The sequence below is a fragment of the Papaver somniferum genome, chromosome 3 (assembly GCF_003573695.1).
Source record: "Papaver somniferum cultivar HN1 chromosome 3, ASM357369v1, whole genome shotgun sequence".
In the NCBI taxonomy this organism is placed as follows: Eukaryota; Viridiplantae; Streptophyta; class Magnoliopsida; order Ranunculales; family Papaveraceae; genus Papaver; species Papaver somniferum.
The window spans coordinates 41,459,194-41,467,147 of record NC_039360.1 but is presented as its reverse complement, the minus strand read 5'-3'; the positions used below and the strand labels follow the sequence as shown (position 1 = coordinate 41,467,147).

The window sequence follows — 7,954 nt, the reverse complement described above, 5'->3', positions numbered from 1 at the left end:
GGTTAAGTTTTGTAGTAGATTTCTTAATTGAATGTCTAAGTAAATGATTTATATTTTAGTGCGTCTTACTTAATTAACCTCTTGGATTAGTCAGTTGTTAGCTTAGGGGGCGCTACAATATTGGTATCAGAGCTCACTATTAGATCTTACTTGGGAAAAGATATGAATAGCCAGTGCCAGTTAGTGAACTAGATTAGTCTAGAACTGGGTTGGGTTGTGAGATAAATTTTAATCACTAAAAGCTATCAATAATTAAAAGATTTATTTGATTGATTGATTTGTTGTTTGGTTATGTGTATGTGTAATGAAGTACAAATTGTAGGGTACGCCAATAACTTTAGCTAATATATATTAGAGAGTAATTAGTCTAAAAAGTGTGAACACGTAGATAATTCAATACTAAAAATAATGAGATTAATATTATTGAAAAATCTTGAAAGTCACATAGAAACTTATTGGACACTTTGACTTACACGCGTAGAGTCAACTATTTAAAATTTTATAAATGTTAATAATGTTTTTGGGACTCAATAATATTTGTAAGAGTAGCTAGAATAATAGTTCGACCATCCACGTTAATAATAAAAATATTATAATAATAATTATAGATGACAATAATAGTAATAGTAATAAAGTAATGAACAACATTTGTCAATTAGTATCATATTGAACATAACTTAACTAAAATTTCATTGAAGACATAACGATTACTAAATTAAACTAATGACAAATTATAGATGTATGTTTTCTGTCTAAACTAGATATTTAATATAATATTTATTAGGCGCTAGACGTATGAAAGTGAGGATATAATGCATAAAATAAAAAGACTCAACTTGTTAGTAATCTTGTACCGAATTATCTTTAGCCTAACAAATGAGAAATCTTTAAAATGAAACAAATATACATGAAGTGGTAATAATAGTATCCAGATGTTTAGTGTAAGATTATACTTAAATGAAAATAAATTCATATATTAATATGATACTTTACACTAATAGCAAAATCTAAAGACTATTAGGATATACTATAATTTTGTGCAGACTCAAATTTAGATCATATTAAATTACCAACGCCAATTTTTTTTACCAAGATGTAGTACATGGATTCAATTTGAATGAATAAAATATGTTATATCGACTTTTACATGAATGTAGAATTTTATTAGAAGATTAAGGCTTAGTGTACCAACTGGACTAGAAACTAAAAAATAATGAGAATAATACCACAGTCGATAATACTATTTGAGTAATTAAGTTAGTGGCCAATCTATAGTAAATAGTATTTGGAAAATTTAATTTATATGATATTGTACTAAAATAAAAATATTAGATATTATAAACTGACGTGACGAAATTGGATTATTTGTACTGATAACAAATATGATGATTAAATTACTTAAAATGCTGCGAATTATATATATACTTAATGGAGTAAAATTTTAGGTTACACCAGTTACGATAAAATTTTAGAGACTAACTAATTTTAATAAATTAATACTTAGTTAATCCAGCACTGAGGAATAGTGAAGGTTGTGTTTTCTCTGTTCATGGGAAGGCATTGTTGGGATTGGCCAACCTTGACAGGACAACTTCATTCAGAGATGACCGACCATAGAAGTTTGGTTTAAGTCTTTAGGAAACCGATAAATATAATTCCACTTAGAAATATTCGTAGGGATCTCCCTTGTAATTAGAGACAGAGAATTATAGAATAGAAATTAGTTTAAGAAACTTAAACTTCCCTATTTGATTGAATTTAAATCAGCGTAGTTGAATATAGAGCCACACATTTTAGTTGTAGAAAACCATATAAGAATGTGCTTTTGTTTTATATATTGTTTGCCCTTAGATAGGAGATATGATTATTCTATAAGATGGGGAGTTTTTGAAGACCAGAAGGGTGGTTCGATTTTCGAGGACAAAAATGTATAAGGTGGGGAGAATGTAAAGACCCTCAAGCTCGTCAACGCTATTAGACCAGTCAAGTGACGTTTTAGCTGATAACGACTCGATTAGTTTAACTCAAATGTTATTCAATATAAATTAATCTAACATCGTTCTAGATACGTAATTAGTACCACTGGATATATCTCGAAAAGTTACGCAAGATGGACTACTTGAACGTGTCATTCGGATATCAGACAAAGAAGATATCACTGGATTAGTATAAAGGGTAAAATCGTCCTTTCCGGAAAAACGCTTTTGATGCAACAAGGAAAGTTTTGACTTTACCTTATCATATTCTTGGGTTCCTTTAACAATCGGGGTCGACCTTATCCCTAGTCAATCGAGAGGATAACTCTCATTCTATTTTTTTTTTTCTTCTTCTTCTTCTTCTTCAATTTTCTTTCTTCTATTTCTTTCTTCCCCTGTTCTTTCTCTCTGCGAGTGATTCGAAAGATTAATGGAAGATTGGTGATCGAAGGAAGGTTTAAAATATCATGGGGTAGTTGTTTGTGATGGGGTTACCATCTGTTGTTGATTCATACTTGGAGGTGGAAGTGAATTAGAAGTTAGGGTTTCTGAGATTTGGAATCGATCGAAGATTCATGTCAAATTGAGGTTTTAAAGGGGAGATTTGAGATGGGTATTCATCAGGTATGAAGTAGTAATGATTGCATGGGTTTAATTTCGATTTCAGTTCCTCATGTTCTTCCCCAAATTAGAATTAGGGTTCTGAATTTATTGGAATTAGAGTGGAGTTGATTAAGGAGGAATTAAAGGTGGGTATGGTTGATATGAGAAGTTAAAATTATCGTTTGAACTAAGAATTAGAAAATAAAGGATCTAATGATTGCTGGTGGAAGATGAGGTGTTGGAATTTGTGAAGAGGAATTAAAAGAGGAAGATCCCTGACTCAGATTAAGGTAGAGAAGAATTAGAAGATGGAGATATCGTCTAGGTGATTGAATTAAGATGGGTTTGTTCTTAATAGATGATTGATTGAAGCTATAGAATTGTTGATGATTGAATCAGTTAATTAGGGTTTCGGAGTTTGATTAGGAGATGAGTTTAGAAGATGAAATTGATAATTTAGAAGATTGATTTGAGATGGTTTTAACAGTTTGAGTGAATTAGGGTTCAGATGAAGAGTAATTAGAAATTGAAGAAGTCAGGGTTTTGAAGCTCATGACTGAAGCTGTTAACAGAGTGAGGGTTTAATTGCGTTAGTAAGAAGGTGTTGAAGCTGATTCAAGACTCAGTGGGAAATGCTAATGATATTGGGTTTTGCATTTGGGACTGAGGTTGATAATTGGAAGTTGTTGATGAAACTAAGGCTTAATCATGTCAACAAGAAGGCGACGGAGTGGTTGTTAGTGTTGGTTTGCGTATTGAAACAACCTCAGATGAAGGATTTAATGTAAGATGTTCTGTTGAATCAAGTTATATGTAAGAAGAAGAGTTTAACTTCAATTGTTGGAGAAAGTCTTTTGAGGTAATTTATCTCCCAGTTTCTCAGTAAAGCTTTTTGATTTCATTTAAATGAATTAGAAACTATGGATGTTAATAAAGATATATTGAAACTAAGATTAAGATAACTATATAATGGAAATGGCTAAGACTGAAATAGTGGTGCAGTTGCAGAGTGTAGAATATGAAGATGCTGGTAGTATGGAGATCTGTATTTTGGATTCTGAAGTTATTGGTGATGGTTATGGGTTTTTATGAAATGTTACAGGTAGAATAGAATATTATTGCAGTGTGTGAACTAGACCTTAAGTGGATATAGAAAGTGGTTGGGTTTACTGAATGCTAAGAGTTGCTTGAATTGGATCTGCTGGTGATTGTGAAATAGTACTGGTAATTGCAGATGCAGTTGAGAGAATATTGTGTAATGATGCAGGTAGAATGAGATGGTGATGTTGTTTGTGATTATACTAATTACAAATATTATAAACTGGTTTAGATGAATGATTTAGGAAGTTGTATGAGTTGTTGATTGGTGGTAGTGGTTGTTGCCAGTCACGGGGAATGGAAGAAGTATATGATGAAGTTTGGATGTATGGGGAATTGGAGAATGTTGAGCTGGTATTGCAAGGCTGTGAAGTTATAGGTGATGTTAATACTGGAATGGAGGTGCAGGTGAAGCTGTTAGTGGCTCAGGTCAAGAAGAAAGTTAGAATGGTGATTTAGAGGTGTAGATAGTAGTTGTTGTGAAAGCTTGGAATAACTGCAATTGCAGGTAAACCTAGTTTGAAATCGTAATTGAAGTTCGAAGTTTTATTTAAGAATAATTTAATTGTATATTGGCTTGTGTAGTTCTGTCAATAGGTGTGTTAGTATCTGTCTAGTTATGAATAAGAATGGAAGTATGTTGTTGAATCATTGATTGAGACCTATTAGTCATCCCAGTCAGCTCAGTTGACTCAGTGTATCTGACTAAGTTAACTCGTTAACCAGATCTGACATGTACTGACTCAGTGAACCTTGACTGAGTTGGTTCCTTTGGCCATTTGACCTGGACCATGACTTGACTATGGACGTTGACTGTTAGTTGACCCTTGACTGTCATTTTGACAGTTAGTGACCGTTAGTTGACTAAGTGGACTAGACCTTAGACTAATGGGTTGAGTTTAGTAGACTTGGGCTTGGAGTTAGGTTACTTAGTTTGATTTTGGACCCTCTATGGTCCAAAATGACCTTTGGTTTCTTCTACAAAGTTGTAGATAGTCATAAGACTTATTTGGTGGACTATAGAATCAACCTAATTGATTTGGTAAACCTTAGCTATGTTAAAGATAGAGAATGGAAAGGTTTAAAGTCATAAATGAGCTTAAAAACATTAGATAGACTTGTATGATTCTTGTGTGAGCCATTTTGGCTAGATACTTAGACTTCCTGTATGATTAACAGTTACTCTGTATTAACAACGAGCGATTCAAAGGACGAACCAGTGGATCATGGATCTCGACGTAGGCGTGGCTTGTCATCAAAAGTGGTGGGAATACATTTGACTCTTTTGTAACCATTGTTGTTTCTTTTACAAAAGTTTATGCTTAACAAACTCATGCGTTGTCTATTTGTGCATTCCATGCTTTGTTTAAATTGCATTACAGTAATTCTGTTGATTCTGTTAATTTTTCCATCGAATGGAAAGGACTTGTAATGTTTGAATGTCAGTATGAATTTTTATGGAAAATAAGAATTTCCACCTGTGGTATATAGGATACGCTCCTTCACATTTATACCTAGAGCTTTTATGATATATTGGTCGACAGTTTGCGAGTTCAGAATTGTCGACATCCATACATACGATTAGGTATGGATTTGCGAGTTCGAAATTGCACAACCATATTACACATTGTTTGAAGAAGGAGTTTTCCCGTATACATGTAGGTTCATTTCAGTGACTTGGTCACTGTTTAATGTTTCGGAAAAACATGTATTGTCTTCCAGTTCTTGCTTATGACTACTTGAAAGTTAAATGTTATTCCTACTGGGCACCCCTTTTAGGGATGATGTGCTCACCCATTCCCACTTTCAGTTTCAGAGACAGATCAGAGTTGCGCGGCGAAAGCTTCAAGTGTTGATTTCGTTAGTTGGTTATCGTCTGCTATGTTTATTATGTTGCATATTATATTTGTAAACCAAATGACTATTATATATGATACATTTGAGAGGAGTTCTTGTATATATATATATATATATATATATATTTCGGAGCGGGGCTAATTTTGGGTTAAGTTTTGTATTAGATTTCTTAATTGAATGTTTAATTAAATGATTTAGATTTTAGTGTCTCTTACTTAGTTAACCTCTTGGATTAGTCAGTTGTTAGATTAGGGGCGCTACACCGCCTATTCGAAGAGGAGAGTAACCTAATTAGGCGAAATCTCTTACGGCCGCTCAGTTTAAAGTCTTATTTGGGATTGAGAAGCTCTAGCGTGTACCGTTGGTGGGAAACTAGATAATTGCGGTTTATCTTTTGTTTTCGATTGATTTGATTGACTGACGGTGGTTGAAATCTGATTGCACTTAGTTTGTTTATGCTTGAGTATTTTCTCTTATGATATAAGATTCACTCAAACTAGTTCAGAGTTTCAACATGGATCTTTAGACTATTTTTAGTTCTAAAGATGATCTTGTGATAATCCATTGTTAACAGACTCCGTTCTGTGCGTGATTGATCACAAGAGATTCAAGTGATTGTGTGCAGGTCTTTATTGAAGATTTAAGAAGATTTGAAGACAAATAAGATATTGAAGATCTGACTTGGGTTTACAATCTTTGGTGTGCACAATACTTGTTTTGGTAAAAGACGATCCAATTAATAATCAGTTTATCCTTGTGGTAGATTGATTGATTAATTGAGTAGATCGGCATCAGCACAATTCTTTGGAATAAGAGTGTTGTTGGCTTAATCTTAAACGATTACTTCGGTAATTGAACATAAGATAGATCTAAGGACCTGACGAAGGAGTTTATGTTAAGATAAACAGAAGAGCCTTTTTTCGACTCCTATCACTTGGTTGAATAGATTTGATACCAAACAGATTTGTTGTTCCTTTACTGTTTGGAATACGAACCAAAGGAATTGTTCCAAGTACGTGATTTTTTTATAAGTTGGAGGCGTGGGAATACAGACGGAACTAGGTGAACTATAGGTTTAGTTGCTTGGTATCAACTATACGAAGTTAGGTGTAATTTTGTGTAGCGGCTTAATCCTGAGAGTATTCAATTCTGGACAAGGTCCCGGGGCTTTTCTGCATTTGCGGTTTCCTCGTTGACAAAATCTTGCTGTGTTATTTACCTTATATTTCTGCATTATAATTGTTTTATTATAATTAAACTAAATTACACAAACGTTAATTCTTATTTGCTTGATAAGCAATCTTATTGTGTTTGGTTAAGTCAGAACCTTTGTATCAAGTAAACATACTTCTTTGTTGTATTATCTCGATCTCGTATCCATAGACGATCACACGAAGTGTGAACCGATTAGTTGTATTGTCTCGACTCAGTCCATAGACAATCACTTTCGGAGAAAGGACTTATAGGTATGAAAAGTTTTAGCTTGTGGTATATTTGGGTACCCTCGCCTTTTCAATTGGTATTAAATCAGGCAAACACGAAAATATCCAACAATCTGTGTTTGGTACGATCCAACCTGTAAGAATGAACTCAATTTCTCATGAATTGACTTCAATTAACGTACCACCAATATTTGACGGATCAAATTATCTATGGTGATCTGCTATGAGATCTTTTCTTCAATCACGAGACTTTAATACTTGGCTATTAGTCATCGATTGTTATATTCGTCCAAAGATAGAAAATTCGGAAACTGAGTTTAAACGCTTAGTAGATTTTTCGAACGAATAAAAGGAACTTGCAACGAAGAATTCAGATGGTTTGAATGTTATTATTCATGTTGTAAGTCATGATTTACAACATCCTGTGTCAACATGTCAAACTTCGAAAGAATCTTGGGATAATCTTCAGATCGTATTCGAAGGAAATTCATCATAGAAAGAAGCTAGACTTCAAACTCTCACTTCCGATTGGGAAAACTTTCGAATGGATGACAACGACACTTTTGAAGAGTTTCATATTAAACTCTCTGAGATAATCAATGCTTCTTTCTCGTTAGGAAAGACTATTTCTGAAAAAAGATATAGTATGCAAAATTCTCAGATCGTTGCCATCTGGATACGACTCTAAGAAGCATGCAATCATAGAAGCAAACGATCTTTCAACTCTCTCACGAATCACACTCGTTGGTAAGTTAAATATATTTGATCATGAATCACAGTCTATTCAAGGTAAAGGAATTGCTTTTAAAGCTACAAGCATTCTGAAAGCTCCAATGGAAAGGAATAGACAGATGGATTATTCAGATGAACAAATTGCAGAAAACTCTGATGATGAAATTGAACAATCATTATCATTGATTTCTAGAAAGTTTCGAGATCTCTTAAAGAAGCAAAATAAGAGATCCATTAAAGATAATC

General features: G+C 33.4%; 1 long non-coding RNA gene across 1 annotated transcript; it reads left to right on the top strand.

Moving 5' to 3' along the window:
• Window positions 1-2,321: 2,321 nt before the first annotated feature.
• LOC113361185 lies at window positions 2,322-4,897 on the top strand. Its single transcript, XR_003364999.1, has 3 exons — window positions 2,322-3,438; window positions 3,582-4,185; window positions 4,857-4,897. It is a non-coding gene; the product is annotated as an uncharacterized LOC113361185 (long non-coding RNA).
• Window positions 4,898-7,954: the final 3,057 nt, after the last annotated feature.